Source organism: Jaculus jaculus, chromosome 4 (assembly GCF_020740685.1).
Source record: "Jaculus jaculus isolate mJacJac1 chromosome 4, mJacJac1.mat.Y.cur, whole genome shotgun sequence".
Lineage (NCBI taxonomy): Eukaryota > Metazoa > Chordata > Mammalia > Rodentia > Dipodidae > Jaculus > Jaculus jaculus.
In genome coordinates this window covers 32,311,757-32,336,261 of record NC_059105.1, presented here as the reverse complement: position 1 = coordinate 32,336,261, position 24,505 = coordinate 32,311,757, and the positions used below count along the sequence as shown (strand labels likewise).

Sequence of the window (24,505 nt, the reverse complement as noted above, 5' to 3'; positions counted from 1 at the left end):
TTGTTATGCCCACTGCCATTTTTTGCAGTGTGAATGTTTATTCTGTGATATTAGGGATTTTTGTTTGTTTGTTTTTTTGTTTTGTATTATGGCTCAGTTAAAAGATCTTGGAGCCAGGCGTGGTGGTGCACGCCTTTAATCCCAGCACTCAGGAGACAGAGGTAGGAGGATCCCCGTGAGTTCAAGGCCTCCCTGAGATCCCATAGTGAATTCCAGGGCTAGAGTGAGACCTTACCTCAGGGAAAAAAAAAAAAAAAAAAAAAGATCTTGGACTACTGGGATGTTTGAACATTACTGGGATTAATGAACACTGTGGGGAATTAAAAGTTGGACTGAATGCATCACATTTTACATCATGGATGGTTATCAGTTTATGGCGGCCAGGGGTGGAATGTGGTAGTTTGATTCAGGTGTCCCCCATAAACTTATGCGTTCTGAATGCTAGGTCCCCAAGCTGGTGGCAATTTGGGAGTTGGAGCCTCCTTGAGGCAGTGTATTGTTAGGGCAGGCTTATGAATGTTATAGCCAGCTTCCCCTTGCCAGTGTTTGGCACACTCTCCTGTTGATGTTATCCACCAGATGTTGGTCAGGAGGTGATGTCCATCCTCTGTTTATGTCACCATTTTCTCTTGCCATCATGGAGTTTCCTCTGGCGTCTGTAAGCCACAGTAAATCCCTTCCTTCCACAAGCTGCTTTTGGACTGGGGTTTCCTGCCAGCAACAAGATGCTGACTGCAACAGTGGGATTCTGAGGGCCAAGGCCCAGCTCAGCTGATTCCAACATAGGAGTTGGATAAAGAAGGGTGTGGTGGCGCAAGCCTTTAAGCCAGCACTCGGGGAGGCAGAGGTAAAAGAATGGGTGAGTTTTAGGCTAGCCTACGACAAGGTCGAGAGACCCTACCTCCAAAAGAAAAAGGAGTAGGGGTAAGAGGAAACTGATAAGAGCTGAGATAAGAAAGTACTTGGAAGCTGGAGGGATGGCTTAGTGGTTTAGGCGTTTGCCTGCAAAGCCAAAGGATCCCGGTTTGACTCTTCAGGACCCACTTAAGCCAGATACACAAGAGGGCTCACGCATCTGGAGTTCGTTTGCAGTGGCTGAAGGCCCTGGCATGCCCATTCTCCCTCTCTCTTTCAAATAAATAAATAAAATATATTTTTTAAAAAGTACTTGGAACAGGGTACGATCTAGTATACAGTGTTGGGACAGCCTTGTGAAATGAACACCGAAAACCATTTTGACAGAAAGATTGAGACACTTCAGAGGCGCTGCCAGTGAAGTAGTGGGGGCTGAAGCTGAGCAGCAGAGATAGGAAAGCCTCTGTGCGGTAAGAGGCAGGTGGACTTAGGGATTTCGGGAGAAGAGGGACACTTTAAAAGAAGGGAGGCATTAATAGTTTACGGTTCTTCCGTGCAGTATCTTAGAGAGGGCAGGAAGAGATGGGACCTAGAGAACAGGAAGGGCAAGTCGTTCTGTGTTAACAAAGTTATTAAGGGGCGGATTCTAGCAGGGACAAAATTGTTAAGAGTTGCCCAAGGAGAGGACTACAGAATTCATTTTAAAAGGGGTGGGGATGGAGAGTTAGTGCTTTGGTTTGGCGACCTGGAGAAGCAGTAGCTCTGACGTCACGGAAATCCCATTTCTGATTCAGGGTGAGGGTGGGTGAGGACAAGGGTGCAGGGTGCAAGCCACCGCAGCCTAAAAGGCAACACAGGAAGTTGCCTGCAGAAAGGCGGGCAGGCGGTGATGGCCCATTTCCAGAGTCAACGAGTAGAGTAGCCTGGGTGCGGGCGGGTCGAGGCTCCGAGGCCGAGGGACACAGCCGCGGGTCTTGGTGGTTCGTGCGGCCCCGCGTGGGGGAGGCTTCCTCCGTGGTGAGGAGCGCTGTCCCCGCGCGCGGGCCGCAGCGCAGCAGAGTGCGTGCCGGGGTGCAGCGCGTGCCGTGGACTCGGGGTGACTGCCCCTCCTGCCCGGCTAGCCCATGCTGCGCACCACCCCTGTTCCCCGAGGCCTTTCAAAGTTCCCGGGCCTGCGGCAGCCGCCCTAGAGCCCGCCACTTTCCGCCGGTCGGGGGTTTCCATCAAGCCCCTTCCCCTCCCCCGAGGACACCCCGGGAATCCCCCCCAACCCCCGGGCCACACAAACCCCACTTCCTCCAAACTTTCGTCTCTGGGGTTAGAAGCCCCTGCCGCGGTCGGTAGGTGAGCGAAAACCGCTCGTCCCTAAGAGCAGCGCTCCACCTCCAAAGGCCCTCTCTCGGCGCTAGCTCTTTGCTTTCGCCCTATCCGGAAGAGCCCGAAGGCCTTCGGCAAGTTCCGCCAGCCACTCGAGGGCGGGGCTGCTCGACTTTCTCCGAAGCGGAGCTCGGCTGTTTCCGTGCGCGGCCGCTGCGCACTCGGCACTGGGCGGCGCTGGCTGGCTCCCTGGCTGCGGCTCCTCAGTCGGCGGCGGCTGCTGCTGCCTGTGGCCCGGGCGGCTGGGAGAAGCGGAGTGTTGGTGAGTGACGCGGCGGAGGTGTAGTTTGACGCGGTGTGTTACGTGGGGGAGAGAATAAAACTCCAGCGAGATCCGGGCCGCGAACGAAAGCAGTGACGGAGGAGCTTGTACCACCGGTAAGAGGAGCAGGAGGAGGAGGCAGGAGCCCGAGAGAGCCGGGGGGAACGAAAGGGGGGACGGGGAGGCGCCGGACAGCCGCGCTCGGGGCCTTCCCCTCGCAGGAGGGGCCCGCGGGTAAAGATGGAGCCTCCGCCCGAGCCCCACAACACCGCCGCCGCTCGCAGCGAACAAAGAATAATGGCGGCGGACTGGAGCCAGCGGCGGCCGGGCGGCAGCGACTCTGCCTGCAGCCAGCGGCGGCGCTCATGGCGGGGGGCGGGCGGGGGTCGAGCCGGCGGCCGGGGGTGTGTGCGGGCGGGCGGACGGGCCGTCGCGGCGAGCTGGGCGCCCGCGTTCCCGCCGCCGGGGCCGGGGCCGGGCGCGGAGCTGGAGCCGGAGCCGGAGCCGCCCCGGGGGAGGCCGCGCGGCGCTGCCCTCCGCTCGCCCGGGCCGAGCCGGCCTGTCCGCCCTGGGCCGCTGCCGCCGCCGCCTGGTGCCCGTGGGGGGTTGGAAGAGGACGGGGTTCGGGGACGAGGAGGAGGCCGCGGAGGGCAGCGGAGGTGAAGGCGCCGGCTGTCTTCCCGGTGGCCGCCGCGGCTCTGGTTCCCGCTTGGCGAGCGGACGGGCGGCGACGTCCGCACCCGCTCCCCTCTCCTCTCCACTCTGTGCAATAAAGTTCAAAACCCAAGGTTTTCTCTGGTGCTGTATTTTATTCCTGCCCCTTTCCCACCGGCTCCCCCCTCACCCCCCACATACGGTTGGAGAAAGGCCGTCTGCTGCTCTTTGCTGCTTAAGGGGAAAAAAATATTTTTTTTCACTGTTTTCCCTCACTCCCCCCTCTCAACAATGTTTTGGAAAAAAAAATTCTGTAGTCATGGAAATGCATTCTTTAAAGGCGAAAAGGGGTGCTAAGAAAAACATTATTTGTAACAACTTTTAACAGAAACTGTTGGGATCTTTTAAAAGGGAAGCTGGCAGTTTCGGTTTTAACCCTTTTCAATAAGATACAATCAGTTGAGGTCAATCATTTTGAAACCCTTCTTAGAAACGAGTATTAGCCGAGGGACTTAGGCTTTACATCACTTTTTCTTTTTTGTTTTTGGCGGGGGTGGGAGGCTGTGGACAAGGGTGTTTGAGTCATCTGGAGCTCCTCTTATCTTGCTTACCCCCTACCACGTTTAGAATTAGAATTTGATTCTAGCCACCGCTTGCACCACGTCTGCCTTCTGAAGATTTTAGTATAAGATGCTTTTGGTTGCCATGTATGAAATCTTATACACATTACTAATTCTCTGATAACCCCAAGAGGTTATTTTAGGTGCTTTGAAACACGGAACACGTTTGTTTTTAAAAACAAAACACACCTTATTGTTCAACGAAATTGTGATACATAAACGGGGCTTCTGGTTAGGAATAAATACTGATGGGTAAACTAACAGAAGCACCGAGTCTGATTTTTTTCTGTATCCGAGTCACTTCACTACTTAACTGTGTTATGCTGCTACTCTTTAAAACCACATTAACCATTTGTCATTGCCAAAACAAGACACAAAAAAGAGAAATTTTTTCCCCCTCAAGGATTGGGAAGATGATTTTATTTCCAGACACTGAAGATGTTATATATAGTCTTCATGATGGTATGATATTTTTCCCCCTAAAAGATTTTCTGCAAGCCAGCATCTGTTAGGTGGAATTTTTTATCTTTACTTATAAGAATTAAATATTTTCATTCTTCACCAAAAGATATTTTAATTTTTTTATGAATTTGTAATTTAAGCTTAGCCATTTCAAGTGAAGCTTTTGATGTTCATTAATATTTGAACATTCACCTCGACCCTGGTGCTAAATTGTATTTCTACACTTGGGGTCAGTAACAATCACATTGCATCTGCCTCTATTTACTTCCCCCCACCATACATTTAGAAAAATAATTAATTCTCTGAATTATTTGACAAAGTTTGCATAAAGACCTGTTTTAGAGTTTAAATTCTAATGTTACCACTTTTGAGAAATTTTTGTTTTATACAAGAGCCAGAAGAAAAAGGAACCTGATCTATATAGAATTCCTTTTTCTGCCTTGAGAAACTCACTTTTTAAAAATTAGATCTGAAGTTAGTAGAAATTTTGAGTTCTTAGAAAAGTAGCTTTCTCTCATTCTAAGGTAGTTGATTTTTGTTATTGGTATATCGCAAGTATGTTTCCAATTCATCTCATTAAAATTTTTTCAGTTGAGATCATTGTCTTCTGGTTCCTTAATTTTTAACAATGTAGCACTAAAATTATGTTACTTATTCCACAAACTTCTTCGCAGACATTGCTACATAGTAACTTTCTGATAGCCAGCATGTAACACAATCTTGTAAACATCTTTCTTGATGTATGGTAAAATCAAACCTCCAATAATAGCTTTTTTATTTTCAACACTTAGAGCTCAAATGTGAATTTAAGAATATAGCATATATCATAGAATAAAAAAAATGCAGGAGGGCTGGAGAGATGGCTTAGCGGTTAAGCGCTTGCCTGTGAAGCCTAAGGACCCCGGTTCGAGGCTCGGTTCCCCAGGTCCCACGTTAGCCAGATGCACAAGGGGGCGCATGCGTCTGGAGTTCGTTTGCAGAGGCTGGAAGCCCTGGCGCGCCCATTCTCTCTCTCTTCCCCCATCTGTCTTTCTCTCTGTGTCTGTTGCTCTCAAATAAATAAAAAAAAAAAAAATTAAAAAAAAATGCAGGAATATTTTTTCCTTGCCTTTGTGTGAACTCAGCTGTTCTGCTGAATTATTGGAGACAGTAAGCAGTTCAATGTATTTGAATGTTTGTCACTTACTATGATGAGCAGTGCCATTGAAAGAGCACATGGTTTGGTATAATCACCAGTCTGGGTTTGAATCCTAATATTGCCAGTGTGGTTCTGTGCCTGCATCTAAGGAATTTTGTGACTTAGGGGAAGTTTATTAATCTTTCTCAGCCTCAGTTTCCTTATCTGTAAACTCAGCAATAGTATTTACTTTGGGGATTTTGAAATAAATGGAAAGTACCTTCCCTAAGGTAAGTCTTCAACTAATTAGAACTGTTCATTTTAGCTTTGTCTTAACAACCTGTGGGGCCTTCTGCAAGTGTAGTAATTAACCATACCTATACTTAATACTAGGCCAGAAGGTGCCATACATCCAAAGATTAATTTCTCTGTCTTTACTCTCAAGGAACTGATGGAAGGAAACACAATGACTAATAAAGCAGAATATTTGTAATAAGAAAGCAATCCTTGCCGGGTGTTGTGGCACCTTCAGTCCTAGCAGAGGTAGGAGGATCTCCAAGAGTTCGAGGCCACCTGGAGACACATAATGAATCCCAGGTCAGCCTGAGCTAAAGTGAGACCCTACTGAAAAAACCAAAAAACCAAAAAAATAAAAATAAATAAAAAGCAATCCAGGAAAAGACAGAACCCTTGACAAAGTAAAAGTACTTTTTAAATTTTTGGAATAATTTATTCAATAGTTAAAATACTTATTTCAGTAAAATAGCAAAATTCCTACATTCTCCCCATTACCCATGTTGCCCATTTCTCTTTAGAGATGTTCTTTTATGTCAGCAAATATGTATGTATTCTCCCCATACAAATGATACCAGCCAGTCAGTATGTTTTCCCCTGTACAGGTGATAGCATGTTGTACACTGTCTTAACTCTTGCTCATTCCGTGCCTGTCTGCCCCTGGAACCACTTTCCATGCCTGTTTCAGCTTAGCAACTGGTTTGTATAAGTACATGAAGAACTTTGCTTTTTTAAGTAAATATAAAACGTTTCTTTATGGATATATAGATACGCCTATCAGTGAACTGATTCTGTTTTTAGGTCATACATGACCTTTTAGACTGAAATGCCTTTATTTAAATGAGGAACATTTATTTGGATGATGAAAAAGTCAGATAGTTTATGATAGGAAGTTGATACTGAAAAACTGCCTTGTTTCTTTTTTCCCTCCAGTTTATAAGTTTTAGTAAAATAAGTTGCATAAATGTAGGCAGTCAACTTTAACAATTAACTCACAAAGTGAATTTAACTTTGTTGACAACCTTACTGCCTGAACAGACTGCTTTTAGTTATTAGAGTATCTCAATTTTTCTGTCAATGAAAAAGAATTTTTGTGTGTGTGAAGTACAGGATTTTGTTCGGGTGGTTGTCATTTGAGACAGAATCCTGCTATGTAGCCTGAGCTGTTCAATAACTCCTGTACCTAGGCTGGCCTTGTACTCAGAATTTGACCTTCATTTCTCACAGTTATTTGGATACTGCTATTACAGTACCTTGATGATGATCTAAGTTATAATTATCAATGAATTTTGCATTTTTATACCCAAATAGAAAAAAAGAATTTGACATACATCATTGTTAATCTGAGACTATCTACTACTTGTGTTTTTTTTTGTTTGTTTTTACTGTTGAAGGGCTTTGTTCAGCTAATCAAACCAAATGATACACATTTCAACGAAGGCATAAAGCAAGTGTCAGTACCTGCTTTTTCTAGGCTCATCAAAGCAGAATTAAGCCAAAGGTCATTTTTAAATGTACATACAGTTACTGTATTTATCTTTAAGATGTGCATGCTACAGTAACTCAAGAGTGATAACTAACCTAGCAGCAGGGACACACACCATCTATCTTTTGAAAATAAATGCCCAGCGTGGTAGTTCAGGCCTTTAATCCTAGCACTGCAGAGGCTGAGAGGATCTCCGCAAGTTGGACACCATCCAGGTCAGCCTAGGCTAGAGTGAGTCGCTGCCGTAAAATAAAAAAAAGTAAAAAAGATTCTTATTAAGCTTCAGTGTGTATACTTCATATTTAGTAAGCTCAGATTGAGAGTTCTGATTGTTGAGGATAAAGTTTTGCTTTGTTTTGGTATAGTTTTTTTCAGGGTAGGATCTTGTTATAGCTCAAGCTGACCTGGAACTCACTGTGTACCCCAGGCTGGCTTTTAATTCACCATGATTCTCCAACTTCAGCCTCCCCAGTGCTGGGAGTAAAGGGGTACACCACCACACCTACTTTTTGTTGCCCCCCCCCTTAAAAAAATAGGGCTAGAGAGAGAGCACTGTAGTTGAGCACTTGCCTGTAGGGCTTGACGATCCAGTTTGATTTCCCCAGTATGCACATAAAGCCAGATGCACAGAGCAAGGGTTTTGAGTTCACTTTCAGCAGCTGGAGGCCCTGGCGGGCCCATTTTCTTTCTCCCATCTCTCTCTGCTTGCAAATAAATAAAAATATTAAAATGACCTGGGTGTGGTGGTGTACTCAGGAGGCAAAGGTAGGATCACAGTGAATTCAAGGCCAGCTTGAGACTACATAATGAATTCCAGGTCCTACTTAAAAAAAATCAAGACAAAAAATAGTAAAATGTAGCTGGTCATGGTGGTACACACCTTTAATCCCATCACTCAGGAGGCAGAGGTAAAATGGTTGTGAGTTTGAGGCCACCCTGAGATTACATAATTCCAGGTCATCCTGGGCTAGAGCGAGACCCTACCTTGAAAAACCAAAATAAAATGCCTTTAATCTCAGTACTTGGGTGGCAGAGGTAGGAGGAGGATTTCCAAGAGTTCAAGGCTTCCCTGAGACTACATAGTGAATTCCAGGTCAGCCTGAGATAGAATAAGACTCTACCTCAAAAAACAAAACAAAGCAAAATTATTGGAGAGAGGAAGAGGTAGGTAGAGAGAATGGGAATGCCAGAACCTCCAGCTGCTGCAAACGAACTCTAGACGCATGCACCACCTTGTGCATCTCGTTTACATGGGTCCTGGGGAATTGAACCTGGGTCCTTAGGCTTTGCAGTCAAGCACCTTAACCACTAAGCCATCTCTAGCCCAACATTTAGTTCTTGTTCAAAGTGTATTTCTCCCCTTAAAGTGTGCACACTCTTATCTTAAATTCTATTTTGTGTGTTCTTTTCTTCTCTGCCAGACAAATCCATATGAAGATATGTTTTCAGATTTTTAATATTGACAACTTCTATATTTACAGAAAATAAACCATGATACTTCCCTTCTCTCCCCCATTTTTTCCCTTCACCAACTCTGCTGTCCATCATATCCTCTCCCTCTCTCCATTAGTCTCTTTTTAATTTTGATGTCATTGTCTTTTTCTCCTGTTTTGTGCATCTTGTGAAAGTATTGCTAGGCCTTGTGAGGTCATGGATACTGAGACCAATTTCTGTCCAGGCAGTTGCATTGTAAGGAGTGGTACCCTTCCTTTGGCTCTTACATTTTTTTGCCACCTCTTCCACAGTGGACTCTGGGCCTTGGAGGGTGTGATAGAGATGTTTCAGTGCCTAGCACGCCTCTGTCACTTCTTCTCAACATTCTGTTACCTTTTGGGTCATCCCATTAGTCACCACCATCTGAAAAGAGAAGCTTCTCTAAGCAAAAGTGAGAGTAGCATTAATATTTGAATATGAACATTAAGTGTAGTGCTTTCAGGGCAGTTTGGTGAGAATAATATATGCATTTAGCTGGACAAGAGCAGGCTTTATACCCCTAAGGCACATGACCTCCTCTGCCATAGACTTTTGAGTAGGTTTTCAGTTCCCATAGAGAGAGCCTCCAGTCCAATTAGAGCACTTGGTTTCCCCCAGAGCAGACATGCCACTATTGCCCCAGTTTGGACATTTGGCCTGTCTGGCCAAACTTGGGGCTCCCAGTGCCCACTGTTCCACCACTGATGACTTCTGTCTCCCATAGGGCTGCATATAGTGCAGCTTTTTCTGGCTTTCAGTTGGCTGGTCTGCAGGGAGAAGGTTTTCAGCTCAGCCCCAGCTTGATTTCTCAGTGATCTTGCCAACCAGGCATGTGAAGTCTTCCTCAATTGGGTCTTACTATCACTTGTGGGAAACCAAGGGCCTTGGCAATAGCCTGTAATATTTTGGAGGAAACAGGGACCTCCTGGCCAACAACTCACTGATGGGTATCCCATCCCTGACACTGAAAATTTTCTAATAGCAATCCATGCCTTCTGGATGTGCCATTATTCAAAAAAGTAGGCTTTCATATGTCTTATTCAGAATATCTTAACTTTAGATTGACCCTTCCCCCACCCTTTTCTTCTCAATCCTGTGAAGGTATTACTAAGCTCTGTGAGGTCATGGCTATTGAGGCCAAATTTTTGTCTTATATCTAGTAGGTTACCTAAAAGAAGTCTAGTCTTTAATATTTTCATGCATATTAGATAAGTAGAAGGCTGTACCTTCTCTTGATAATTATAATTCATATATACATTATGACTCCTCAGCCTTGAAAAATTATCTGGAACTAAATACTTAATTTTTGAGGCTGGTCACATAAATATGAACTTTAAAAAGAAAACCAGTAGTTGGGTTTGGCTATATAACTCTTTGAGAACACTTTTCCAGCATGCACACGCCCTGTTTTTTTTTTTTTTGTTTGTTTGGTTTGGTTTGGTTTGGTTTTGGTGTGGGGAGGTGGAAAGCAGGAGGGAAAGTGAGTGCTCTGTGTGAACAAAGATGGACATAGCTTTGTTTCCTTCTGGTAGAATTAGTCTAGAATTTATGACTAACCTAAAAAGAGGCAAGGCTTGGTGAGGAGGAGGTCTAAGGGTTTTTTGTTTACCTGGAAGGAGGAGAGCCTGATGATTGGTTGAAGAGCAGGAAGCCAAGTGGAAAATAATAGCTAAGTAGGGACATTGGGGTGGGGGAGGGGGTGAGGTCCGAAACTGGACTAACCAATGGTCACAAGAAGTTCCCCAAGGATTCATGAATCTGCCTAGAAACTAAGATCAGTTTTAATTGTGTCCTAATCTGGTTATTTGCTTAAAACTGGAATGCCAGGGGGACAGGCAGGGGGAATAAAATGTTACTTTTGAGGGTTTTTTTTTTTTCATCACTGAAGTGAAAGTTAGGACTTAATTGGAAGTAGTAGTGGTACTCTTTCAGGGTTTCATTTTCTTTTCTTTTCTTTTCTTTTCTTTTCTTTTTTACTTATTTGAGAGCGACGGGGGGGGGGGGGTAGGTGCACATAGAGAGAAGGCGTGCCAGGGCCTCCAACCACTGCAAACCGAACTCTAGACACGTGTGCCCCCTTGGGCATCTGGCTAACATGGGTCCTGGAGAATTGAGCCTCAAACCAGTGTCCTCAGGCTTCACAGGCAAGCGCTTAACCCCTAAGCCATCTCTCCTGCCCATCAGGGTTTCATTTTAATGAGTCACTAGCAACCTTATCACGTTATGGCTCTGACTTCTAATAGTAATACGCTGGTTTTATGTCTTGTCATTAATCAGCCTAGTTTATTCATTGAATACTTATTGGCCACCGTATTGTTACAGTTGGTGAAATAAACCCTTCTTGTGAAAACTATACCTAGATGTTAAGTGAAGATTGTTTTAGTTGCTATAAACAAAAGTGCTCCTACTCTCTCGAGAAGTTACAGTACATCATGGCTAATGGAAGGACTTAATCTTGACAGAATATCAATTCTTACTACTAGCCTGAAGTGCTGTGGAGTTAGGAGAGAAGGATTAGTGAGGAAACTCTGTAGGAAAGTAAAATTTCAGTGGCATATGAAGAACTTGAGTTAGTAGAGCTAGTAGGTAAGTATATACTAGACCGTAAAATACACAACACAAATGATATTGAAGTAGAATGAACTTAATATGCACATAAATTGGTAAAGAAACTGTTAAATAAATTCTCGAGCCATATAAGGAATCCTGAGTATGAGTAAGAGGATGGAATGATACACTAAAGAAAAATATGGTTTGTATTAAAATGTCATTTCCTGACTTCCAGTGTATTACATTTAAAAGGACCTTGTAGATTATCAGCTTTACTATACTACAATACACTACACACACAGATGCACATACACACTTGGGGCTGGAGAGATGGCTCAGCTGTTAAGACTCTTGCCTGCAAAGCCTAATGACCCAGGTTTGATTTCCTACTGCCCACATAAAGCCAGAGGCACAAAGTGGCACATGCATCTGGAGTTTATTTGCAGCATCTAGAAGCCCTGACACACCCATCCTTATTCATCCCTCCCCCAGAAATAAGTAAATAAAATATAAAAGAAAATTTAAATACATATTTATTTGCTCGTCATAGCATGCACATGTATATGTGGTCTGGACATGCTAGGTCTTGCTATTGCAAATGAACACCAGACACAGACACCATTTTTGCATCTGGTTTTACATGGGTACAGGGGAATTAAACAAAGGTTGTCAGGCTTTGCAAGCAAGCACCTTTAATAGTCATCTCCCAGCCTATTTGTCAGCTTTATTAAAATGTAATTCATATACATACAGTCCACCCATTTAGTGTGTGCAGTTCGGTAATTTTTCTTACTTACCGTAGTCAGCTCTGGGACATTTTCGTTACTCCCAAGAGAAACTCGACATTCCCCAGTCTCCCCATACACCTAGCCCCTAGTCACTCAGTAGTATACTTCCTATTATATCTATTTTTGGACGTTGCATTTGTCTCATAAATGTGTTATCCACGGTGATAACCATAATGCTTTCAAAGCTCACCATGTTATGCTATTTATTAGTTTTCATTCTTGTTGCCCATACAAAATATTTTGCTCATTAGTTAATGGGACATTTGGGCTTACTTACTCCTTGACACTCAGGTGGACATGCTTTCATTCTCTTGTATGTACACGTAGGAGTAAAATGTTGGGTTGTATGGTAGCCATGTTTTAACCATTTGTTTGCCAATGCTACCCCACCTTTTTACATTCCCTAAGCAGTGTATGAAGGTTCTATTTTCTTCATATTTTTTCTTTTTACGGGGGAGACAGAGGGTAGTTTCGAGGTAGGATTTCGCTCTAGCCCAGGCTGACCTGAAATTCACTCTGTAGACTTAGGGTGGCCTCAGACTCACTGATCTTCTACCTCAGCCTCCCAAGTGCTGTTATTAAAGCTGTGCACCGCAAAGCTGGGCTTCTACTTTCTTTAACTTTTGTTTTGTTTTGTTTTTGTTGGTTTTTTGAGGTAAAGTCTTGCTGTAGGTCAGGCTGACCTGGAATTCATTATGTAGTCTCATTGTGGCTTCAAACTCACTGGGATCCTCCTCCTACCTCAAGTGCTGGGATTAAAGGCATGTACCACCACATCCAGCTTTTTTTTTTTTTTAAGTTTAAGAGGGAAAAAGATGCAGAGAGAAAATGGGCACACCAGGGCCTCTAATCTGCTGCAAGCAAACAACAGAAGCATGTGCCACCTTTTGCATCTAGCTTACATGGGCCCTGGGGAATTGGAACCTGGGATTTATGGCTATGCACGCAAGTGCCTTAACCACTAAGCCATCTCCAACCCTCCACATTTCTTTTTTCTTTTTTCTTTTCTTTTTTTTTTTTTTTTTTGAGGTAGAGTCCTACTCTAGCCCTGGCTGATCTAGAATTCACTCAGTAGTCTTCAGGGTGGCCTTGAACTCAATGGCGATCTTCCTACCTCTGCCTCCCAAGTTCTGGGATTAAAAGCATATACCACCACACAGGGTTCCTCCACAATCTTTTTGAAACTTGTTATTATCTGTCTTTTTCTGCCATACTATCCATTCTAGTGAATGCAAAGGAGGTTTTTGATTGTGGTTTGTATTTATATTTCCATAATGATATCAAGCATCTTTTTATGACCATTTATCTATCTTTGAGAAGTATATGTTTAGATATTCTGCCTATTTTTTAAATTGAACTTTTTGTTACCAATTGTCATACGTGTATATAATATATTATATATAATAATGTTTTTTTTTATTATAATCCTCTCCTACTACCTTTTCTTTCCACCCATATCCCTATTCCTTTTTCACTGAACACCTCTTTTTCAATTAGTCTCTCTTTGATACCCCTCTCTTTTTTGTCTTCCATCTGTGACTATGTTGATGAGCCCCAATTGTGCAAGTCTTGTGCAAGTAACAACAGTCACTGGGAGGTCATGAATTCTACCTTAAGTTTTTGTTTTTTTTTTTTTACCCCTTATTTTGTTGGCTTTTTCAAGTTAGGCTGACCTAGGCTGGCCTTGAAATCACAGTGATCTGCCTCCAGAGTACTGGGATTAAAGGCATGAGCCACCATGCTGGACCCTGCCTGTTTTTAAATTATTTCTCCTCTTTGTTGAGTTGTAGTAGTTATTTACTATCCTGATAAAAGTGCTTTGCCTTGCCTTGCCTTACCTTACCTTACCTTACCTTACCTTACCTTACCTTACCTTACCTTACCTTACCTTACCTTACCTTACCTTACCTTACCTTACCTTACCTTACCTTACCTTATGTGTGTGTGTGTGTTTACAAATTTCTAGGGCTGGAGAGGTGGCCCAGTGGTTAAAGGAGCTTGTTTGCACAGCCTGATAGCCTGGGTTCAATTCCCTATTACCCACATAAAGTCAGATACACAAAGTGCCACGTGGATCTGAAGTTTGTTGGCAGTGGCTGGAGGCCCTTGTGTGCCTATTCCTTCCCTTCTTTCTCTTTCTTTGCTTGCAAATAGATAATAAAAATATTTAAATTTTCTCTTCTATTGTATAGGTTATCATTTCACTTTCTTGATGTTATCATTTAAGGCAAAAAGTTTTGAATTTTTGTAATTTCTAGCTCATCTTTTTTTCCTTTTGTTGCTTGTGCCTTTGGTGTCATATTTTATGTATATTCTAAATTCTGGGATTACAAAAAATTGTGTATGTGTTCATTTCCTTCAGCTCTTCTCCATTAGTCTTTGTCTGTATACCTGTTTTTTGAGTGACTAAAGAAAGGAAATAGATAAAAACCAATAAAAACAACTTTTAATATAACATTTTAACTAGATATACCTATATTTTGATAATATTGTGAGAGGATTTATGAAATCATATGGGTGTAGTGTATTGTTCGAACTATTGTATTAGGGAAATTTTTTTTAAATTACATTTTTTAAAGAAAATTACAGTTTTAGCTGGGTGTGGTGGCACACGCCTTTAATCCCAGCACTCCAGAAGCAGAGGTAGGAGGATTGCCATGAGTTCTAGGCCACCCTGAGATGACAGAGTTAATTCCAGGTCAGCCTGGACCAGAGTAAGACCCTACCTCAAAAAACCAAAAAAAAAAAAGAAAATTACAGTTTTAAACTTAACACATGAGCCAGTATTACAATGACTGAAGTGGTCCCCTGAGAATGTAAGTTATGAACTTGCTGTATACAGCCTCATAAGAAGACACAGGTTCTTTTGTGAAAGAAGTTTTCAAAGTTCTTGTTTTATTAATGGCTACTAATGTTTCTGCCCCTGAGCAATGCTATCCTTAGTTTATAAATAGCTCACTTGGAGGGAATATTCTAGACTAGGACATGGAAAAATGCTCTGATTCCATTATGCTAATCAGATCTGCATCAGTGAAATGACCAGCTAATGTTTTCTTTTTTTTCCATAATTGGTTGTATTCTAATCATTTCCAAACTGGTTTGTGATTTTTCAATTACAGTTATTATACTACTAGTACTTGTTTGGAGGGAATATTTATTTATTAGGAGAGTAAGGAGAGTGGTCAGGTCATAAGGATGAATATACACATGTCAAACCCTTTCACATACAGTATTGGAGCTTTGAGGAAATGGTTCTTATGTATTTTATTCCATTGTCCTCAGTTTTCAGCAGAACACTTAACTAATTTCTCTTATGAATGATTTCCTTTTGAAGAGAAGGGCCAACAGCAATCCTTCTTTGGTGTTGTGCAAATTAAAGAAAGCAAATTTACATATTTTAGTCAGTTAAAATGCACTGAAATTACAAATTTTTTTTAAAAATATTTATTTTCAAGCAAAAGAGACAGACACAGAGAGAAACAGAGAATGGGCATGCCAGGGACCCTAGCCTCTGCAAAGTGCAGATGCATTTACCATTTTGTGCATCTAGTTTTACATGGGTAGTAAGGAATCAAACATGGGTCATTAGGCTTTGCAGGAAGTCCCCTCACCACTAAGCCATCTCTGTAGGCTTACAATTTTTTTTCTTTTACTTATTTTTTAAAATATATTTTATTTTATTTATTTATTTCAGAGAGAAAGAGGTAGAGAGTGAGAGAGAGACAGTGGACACGCCAGGGCCTCCAGCCATGCAGACTCGAGATGCATGCGTCCTCTTGTGTATCTGGCTTACATGGGTTCTGGAGAATCAAACTGGGATCCTTTGGCTTTGCAGGCAAGTGCCTTAACCACTAAGCAGTCTCTCCAGCCCAACTTTTTTTTTTTTATTGACAAACTCCATAATTGTAAACAATAGCCCATGGTAATTCACTCCCTCCCCACTTTCCCCTTTGAAATTCCACTCTCCATCATATCCACTTCCCCTCTCAATCAGTCTCTATTTTATTTTAATGTCATGATCTTTTCCTCCTACTATGATGGTTTTGTGTAGATAGTATCAGGCTCTGTGAGGTCATGAATAGCCAGGACATTTTGTGTCTGGAGGAGCACATTGTAGAGTCCTACCCTTCCTTTGGCTCTTACATTCTTCCTGCCACCCCTTCCACAGTGGACCCTGAGCCTTCGAAGGTATGATAAAGATATTTCAGTGCTGAACACTCCTGTCACTTCTTCTCAGCACCATGGTGCTTTCTGAATCATCCCAAGGTCACTGCCATCTGGAAAGAGAAGCTTCTCTAACCAGAAGTGAGAGTAGCATTAATATATGGGTATGGACATTAAGAGAAGTGCTTACTGGGCAGTTTGGTGAGCACAGAATATACATTTAGCTAGACACCAGCAAATGTTACACCCCTAGGTCTCATGACTACCCCTGTTTCAGGTTTTCACTATCAGGGATGTATTCCTTCCCATGGAGTGGACCTCCAGTCCAATTAAGAGAGTGGTTGTTTTCCCCCATAACAGATGTGCCACTATTGTACCCGTTGCCTCATTTGGCCTGGTTGGCCAAATTTAAGGCTTGTAATATCCACTGTTGAGTATCTTCACTGGCGATTTCTCTTTTTCTCACTGAACTGCATGCAGTGTGGCTTTTTCCAGCTTTCTGTCAGCTGGTCTACATGGAGGACGTTTTCAGCTCAGCTCCAGCAGTATTTTTCAGTGACCTTGCAGCCCAAGTGTGTGGAATCTTTAGCAATAGGGTCTTACCATTTATTCCTGGTGGGAAATCAAGAGCCTTGGCAGTGGCCTGCGATGTTTGGGGGTTATCAGTGACCTCCCTGGCCAACAACTCACTGGAAGGTGTCCCAACTCTGACACTGAAAACTTTTTAGTAACAATCTATGGTTTCTGAGTATACCTTTTTTTTTGTTTTGGTTTTTTGAGGTAGGGTCTTAACTCTAGCCCAGGCTGACCTAGAATTCACTATGTAGTCTCAGGGTGGCCTCAAACTTGAGGTAATCCTCCTACCTCTGCTTCTCAAATACTGGGATTAAAGGCATGCGCCACTATGTCTGGCTGTGTTCCATTTTTTTTTTTTTTTTTATCAACAGCTTCCATACTTACAATAAATGATAATTCCTTCCCATCCCCCACTTTTCCCTTTACAATTCTATACTTCATCATACGCCTTCCCTCTTTCCCATAGTGTCTTTTATTTTGATATCATCTTTTCCTCCTATCATGAGGGTCTTGTAAAGATAGTGCTAGGCACTGCAAGTCATGATGGATATCTAGGCTTTAAAATTTTTTAAATTTATTTTCTTTTTCTTTTTGAGTTTTTTTTTTTTTTTTTTTTTTTTTTTTTGGTTTTTTGAGGTAGGGTCTCACTCTAGCCCAGGCTGACCTGGAACTCATTATGGAGTCTCAGGGTGACCTCGAACTCACGGCGATCCTCCTACCTCTGCCTCCCAAGTGCTGGGATTAAAAGCGTGCACCACTACGCCCGGCTTTTTGAGTTTTTTTGAGATAGGGTCTCACTCTAGCTCAGACTAACCTGGAATTCACTGTGAAGTCTCAGGGTGGCCTTGAACTCACTGTGATACTCCTACTACCTCACCTCCTGAGTACTGGGATTTTATTTATTTATTTTCAAACAGAGAAACACAGACATAGAACAGATACATGCATATTTAAATTTGTTTTTTCAAGGTAGGGTTTCACTATAGCTCAGGCTGACCTGAAATTCACTCTGTAGTCTCAGGGTGGCCCTGAACTCAAAGCAATCCTCCTACCTATGCCTCCTGAGTGCTAGGATTAAAGGCGTGTGCCACCACACCTGGCTCAGATACATTTAAAAAAAAAACAAAAAACTTTTATTTATTTATTTGAGAGAGAGAGAAGTAGATGGAGAATGGTCATGCCAGGGCTCCTAGCCACTGAAAACAAGCTCCAGACTTGTGTGCTACCATGTGCATCTGGCTTACATGGGTACTAGGGAACCTCAGGCTTTGGGAGCAAGTACCTGAAGTGCTAAGCCATCTCCCCAGCCCAAGATTTATTTATTTGTTATTATTGTTGTTATTTTGAGGCAGGGTCTCACTCTAGCTCAGGCTGGTGTGGAATTAATTGTATTCTCAGGATGGCCTTGAACTCAGTGGTGATCCTCCTACCTCTGCCTCCCAAGTGCTGGGATTAAAGGCATCCACCACTACACCCAGCCCAGGATTTATTTTTTTAACTAAGGAAATTCATTTCATTTTCTTCAAGTTAAAATGTTTTGGACTTTGAGTTTTCATTTTCATTAATTCTTATGCTTTACAAATACAGTACTGTCTTCCTCTGGAGTATGAGAGTAGCCTTTCCAGAAACCAGCACCATGATGGCAAAAGATAGTACCTGAAAGGTTACACTTGATGTTAATTTCTTCAAGATTAAAAATACCTGAATTTGAAGTAGGTTTTTTATCACAACTGTATGTAAAGAAAAATACTATGACACTATAGTGGTGGATGCATGCCATTCTGCATTTGTTTAAACACAAATTATATAACACCGAGTAAACTTTAATGTAAAAACATTGAACAGCTCTGGGGAGATGGCTCAGCAGTTCAAGATGCTTAATGTGGGTTCAATTCCTCAGTACCCATGTGAAGGCGCAAAGTGGCCCATGTGTGTGGAGTCTACTTTCAGTGGCAGGAGGCCTTGGCACACCCATGCTTATATTCTCTCTACCTACTTCTGTCTCTCAAATAAATAAATAAATAAAAATACATAAAAGAAGCTGCCTATGACATATCTGTGCTGTACTGTACATGTTACTTACTGGCTTTTTAGACTAGCCATGGCCAAGTTTTGCAAGTGGGCTACTAGTTTGTTCCTCCTGTTGAGTTCTCAGGCCTTTTCCTTTGCTGCCTGACTAGTAAGCACTATGTAATTAAAATAGTTCGTGTATTTCTTTATAGTCTATTGAGTTTCATTGCCATATGTATTGACTATTCTCAACTTTTTATAATAGTGAAGGCTATGTGATATAGCACTGAAATCTTATAAATTCTTTACAAATCTTTTTATATCTCTAGTTTTCTATGAAACCCAAGCCTGACTTGTAAATAATTTACTGAGAATAGCATATCAAAATTTAGGTTTTTTTTTAAATTTTTATTAACATTTTCCATGATTATAAAATATATCCCATGGTAATTCCCTCCCTCCCCACCCCCACACAAAATTTAGTTTTAAACTCTCAAAATAGTGAGCTGGGCATGATGGTGCACACCTTTAATCCCAGCACTCGGGAGGCAGAGGTAGGAGGATCGTTGTGAGTTCAAGGCCACCCGGAGACTACATAGTGAATTCCAGGTCAGCCTGGGCCAGAGTGAAACCCTACCTCAAAAAACAACAACAACCACCAAACTCCCCCCCCCCAAAAAAAAAAAACAGACTATCAAAATAGCAAATGTTGGGCTGGAGAAATGGCTCAGTGGTTAAAGACATTTGCTTACACGGTCTGACAGGCCAGGTTCAATTTCCATGTAAAGCCTGATGTACTAAGTGGCACATGCATCTAGAGTTCATTTGCAGTGGCAGGAAGCCCTAGCATGTCCATACTCACTCTTATCTGCCTCTCTCTCTCCACCCTCCCAAATAAATAAACAACAGATGTTGGGGACTGGAGAGATGACTTAGCGGTTAAGGCTTTTGCCTGAAAAGCCAAAGGATCCTGCTTTGATTCTCCAGGACCCACATAAGCCAGATGCACAAGGGAGTGCATGCATCTGGAGTTTGTAGTGGCTGGAGGCCCTGGCATGCTCATTCTCTCTCTCTCTCTCAAATAAATAAATAAAAATTTAAATAGCAGATATTACTGTGCAAAGATATAGATAAAGCCACTTGAACATTCATTCCCAGTTGAGTATCACCCAGTTACTTAGGCTTTGATAAGTAAATAAAACAGCTGACTTCACTTAGAGTATAACTTTTGGGTCCTTGCAGTTTCAGTATTGAACTGGATTTTAAGGACAGCTTCACTTCTTAGTCAATTAAAAAATTACTTTTATAAAACTAGCTACTTGTAGAAGGTGCATAATCCTTTTTAGCTTAAACAAATAGCTTCCAAATCTATTTTGTAGCATTTAATAGATAGGCATTGCTTATATGGTCATTTCTTTGTAAGGAAGGCTCATTGTAAAAGATTTTGAACATAGTAGGAGGCTACTTGGAAAGAAAGTTCTCTGGGAAGAGATGGGATAATTGTTACCATGTAAAATAATGTATAGTCATGGTTGCTGCTTTTGCTAGCAACACTGTCTCTTAGTGACCAGAAAGTGAAAAGGGTAGTTCCAGAGCCATTAGTACTAGAGAAAACAAGCAAATGTTGCTTGTTTTGTTTTTTGAGGTAGGGTCTCACTCTGGCTCAGGCTGACCTGGAATTCACTGTGTAGTTTCAGGGTGACCTTGAATTTGTGGTAATCTTCCTACTTCTGCCTCCCAAGTGCTAGGATTAAAGTCATGCACCACCATGTCCAGCTCAAATGTTGCCATATTTTAAAAGCAAGGGCAAAAATTTGGATTTGGGAGAGTTCTTTAAAGCTTTCTTGTTGAAAGGTACTATAAAGTCACATATTCTGAGGTGACTATCATAATCATAAAGTGTTTACGTAAGTCATGTAACATTTTCCTAATTTCACTTCTGATAGTCATTTGCTTTGAGAACAGCATCTTTCTTGAAGGCCATACCGCATAGTTAGCAAAGATATCATTCAAATAACTTGATTATAACAAAACTGTAAGAAACAATTAAGTACACATTGAAGTGAAAGTTTCTCTTGGTTAAATAAATCAGGAAAATTGTTTATTTTTTGTTGTTTTTATTTATTTATTTATTTGAGAGTGACAGAGAAAGAGGAATGGATGCATCAGGACCTCCAACCACTGCAAATGAACTCCACATGCGTGCACCCCCTTGTACATCTGGCTAACGCGGGTCCTGGGGACTCTAGCCTTGAACCGGGGTTCTTAGGCTTCACAGGCAAGTGCCTTAACCACTAAGCCATCTCTCCAGCCCATTTTTTAAAAATTAATTTATTTATTTTGTTGTTGTTTTTTAAGGTAAGGTCTCAGTCTTGACTTGTAACTCATTGGCGATCCTCCTACCTCTGTCTCCCAAGTGCTGTGACTAAAGATGTTTACCACCATGCCCACCCTCAGGGAAATTACTTTATTAAATAACATTTCGGTGATTTTGCTGTATGGCACCCTCTTTTTTTGGTGATGGTTTAAATTAGATAGGCATATATATGTTACTGGAATTTATGAAAGTATAAAAGCTGTGAAGCTTTTATTTTTGTGCTATAATTTAAATTTCACCAAATGAAGTCATAATTTGTAATGCAGCTTTTCTTGCCTTCTCATATCTAAAGCAAAGAGTTTATTGTTCTCTGAGAGAGACCTTGGTAGAACGTCAGACAGAATTTGTGTAAACAGAATTTACTCAACTCCATATAGATAAGCAATTTTTTTTTTTTTTTTCGAGGTAGGGTCTCACTCTAGCCCAGGCTGACCTGAAATTTACTATGGAGTCTCAGGGTGGCCTCGAACTCATGGCAATCCTCCTACCTCTGCCTCCGGAGTGCTGGGATTAAAGGCGTGCGCCACCACGCCCGGCCAGCAATTTTTTTTTAATTGATCATGTTGCCTGAGTTTACTCTTAAATTACCTATATCTTTATCTTACTAGGATATGATAAATTTTAATTTATCTAATGCTTAGACAGTTGAGGTAGGTAGGTGCTGAGTTATGTATGTATGTATGTATGTGCATTCATGTGTATAAATATACACATATAATATTTGAATGTGCCTTTTCCTATCTAGTTTCAATGAATGTGTGCTAAATTACTATCAACAGATTATTATTAGAATCAAAAACCTGGAACATTGCTAAATTTCCATTGTTGATTACATATATCTCAATTATAGACTGGACATATAATAAAAATAAATGACAAATATTTCAAAGCTAACAACCAGAAAGTATTATATAGAGGAAAAACAAGAAGAGGAAAACAGGAAGTACAGTGTGGTTACTAATTCCTCTTGTGGAACACCTGCACATTTTGCAATTTTCTTTAATAAATTAACATATATAAATTAATACTTGTCAAAGATGTCCGGATGGAATGACTGGCCTTAAAAGCTTTAAAAAACTAAACACAAGTTTAGCCGGGCGTGGTGGCACACGCCTTTAATCCCAGCACAAGGGAGGGAGAAGAAGGCAGAGGTAGGAGTATTGCCATGAGTTCAAGGCCACCCTGAGATTACAGAGTGAATTCCAGGTTAGCCTGGACCAGAGTGAGAACCTACCTTGGAAAAAAAACAAAACTAAACTAAACACAAGTTCAAAACAACTTACTTTGTGTCACATGTATGGATTTATGGATACATTTCAGTAGTTTTTTTTTGGTTTTTCGAGGTAGGGTCTCACTCTCGCCCAGGTTGACCGGGAAGTCACTCTGTATTCTCAGGGTGGCCTTGAACTCATGGTGATCTTCCTACCTTTCCTCCCGAGTGTTGGGATTAAAGACATGAGCCACCACTCCTGGCCAGAACAGTTTTTATTTTTATTTTTTTAAGTTTAAATTGCTAAGACTACCCTTGAAATTTCATAGTACTGCTCATGTTGATTTCCTTGGGTCTCTGGGATTTGGGAAGGTAAGAATGTAGAGTTGTGGGCTTGCTGTCATATACAGGAAGCTTGCTCTCAGTTTGAGGTCATTTATGTTAGTTAAGAATACAGTATTTCTACTTCAGCCTTTCTTTTTTTGTTTGATTGTTTCCGTTTTGTTTTTTAAGGCAGGTCTTGTTCTAGCCCAGGCTGACCTGGAATACTCAGGCTGGCCTCAAACTCACTGGGATCTTCCTACCTCTGCCTCCCAAATACTGGGATTAAAGGTATGAGCCATCACGCTTGGCTCTCAGCCAAAATTCATAATTCCGTTTTTTGGCACTTTCATGTGGGGGTGTATGTATAGTGTATGTGTGTGTGCATGCAGATGGGTTGAGCCCCATTACACATCCATGAAGAGGCTAGAGAAGAACACTGGATGCCCTGCATTGCTGTTCCACATTTTTCTTTGAGACATTGTCACAGAGCCCATCAGCCTGGCTGACCATCAAGCTCGAGATTCTTCTGTCTTGAAGCTCAGCAGGGATTGAGTTACTGGTGCATGACCACACTCAGCTTTTTACATGGGTGTTTGGTATCAAATTAAAGCCCTGCCAGGCCCTTGGGCAGGCTATTAGGCTTGGGGCGGGGGCAGTGCTCTAACTTGCTGAACCATCCCCCACAGTTCATTATTTTGAATACTTCTTACTCCAAACAGGATTCAATTTATTGTGGATTTAGGAGATTAAAAAGTTAACCAGGAGCCAAGCTCATGCCTTTAATTTCTAGCACTTGGGAGGCAGAGGTGGTAGGATTGCTGTGAGTTTGAGGGCACCCTGAGACTACATAGTGAATTCCAAGTCAGCCTTGGCTAGAGTGAAACCCTACCTCAAAAAGACAAAGAAAAAAAAAAAGGTAGCCAGGGTTGTGTAAAGTGGTACACAGCATGAGGACCCGAGGTTGAATCACTGCACCCATGTAAGATTCTGAGTGTAGTGGAGTGTCTTTGATTCCAGAGCTGCAGAGGCAGGCAGGAGGATCCCTGGAGATCACTATCTAGTGTATCCATAGTGGGGAGCTCTTGATTCAACAAGAGACCTTGTCTCAAAGAATAAAGTGGAGAGAAATTAAGGAAGATACCTGATGTCTCCACATGCACATATATATATTTAAAAAAAGTTATGGAAGCTTCACACAATGGCAGTATTGTAGCAAATGAGGTTTATCTGAGGTGCAATTATTGGTAATTGAAACCTTTTCCCAATACCTTGCCATGACTTTGAAATATATTTGACATTGGCAATTAGACAAAAAAAAAGTTAAAGGGCTGCAGAGATGGTTTAGCAGTTAAGGTGTTTGCCTGCAAAGCCAAAGGATACAGGTTCTGTTCTCCAGGACCCATGTAAGCCAGATGCACAAGGGGGCGCATGCATCTCGAGTTCTTTTGTAGTGGCTGGAGGCCCTGGCACATCCATTCTCTCTGTGTGTGTCTCTGTCTTTTTTTGTCAAATAAATAAATAAAATACATTGAAGAAAAATAAAAAAGTTACAGAGGAAATGGTTTTATTTTCCATAAATTGGGACTAGAATTTTGAGGATCTTAGGAACTGAGGTACTTCTAAAAGTAACAATATTTTAGAAAAAAGCAAAATGAATACATATAACCTTTTACCTAGTCATTGCTTAGTACAAGTACCAACATGGGATTTCTTGGATCTTTAATTTTCAGTTTGATAAAAATTTGTGTTGTTCTTTAGTCATAGGAAAACAATGCGAATATGTTTCTGACTCCGTGTACTTCTGTGTAGGTGCTCAATAGGCAAATTTAAACACCACCTTATAAATAGAGTTCAGTGGTCAGCCTCTATAATACTAAAAACCCTGCCAATATCTTTCAGCTTTGTA

At 41.8% G+C, this 24,505-nt stretch overlaps 1 protein-coding gene and 1 non-coding gene across 7 annotated transcripts in view; both read left to right on the top strand.

The window, feature by feature from the left end:
* Positions 1 to 2,409: 2,409 nt before the first annotated feature.
* The window catches only part of Creb1 (cAMP responsive element binding protein 1), a 77,982-nt gene continuing 55,886 nt past the window's right edge, over positions 2,410 to 24,505 (top strand). For 5 of the 6 annotated variants that reach the window (XM_045146813.1, XM_004653543.2, XM_004653542.2 and 2 more), the window contains exon 1: positions 2,436 to 2,610. The gene's annotated coding sequence lies outside the window, so the exon portion shown is untranslated. Of the gene's footprint in view, positions 2,611 to 24,505 lie in introns of all 6 variants that reach the window. The other variant, XM_045146812.1, reaches the window with a different exon arrangement.
* LOC123460331 lies at positions 23,787 to 23,922 on the top strand. The gene has a single exon (XR_006636896.1). It is a non-coding gene; the product is annotated as a U4 spliceosomal RNA (small nuclear RNA).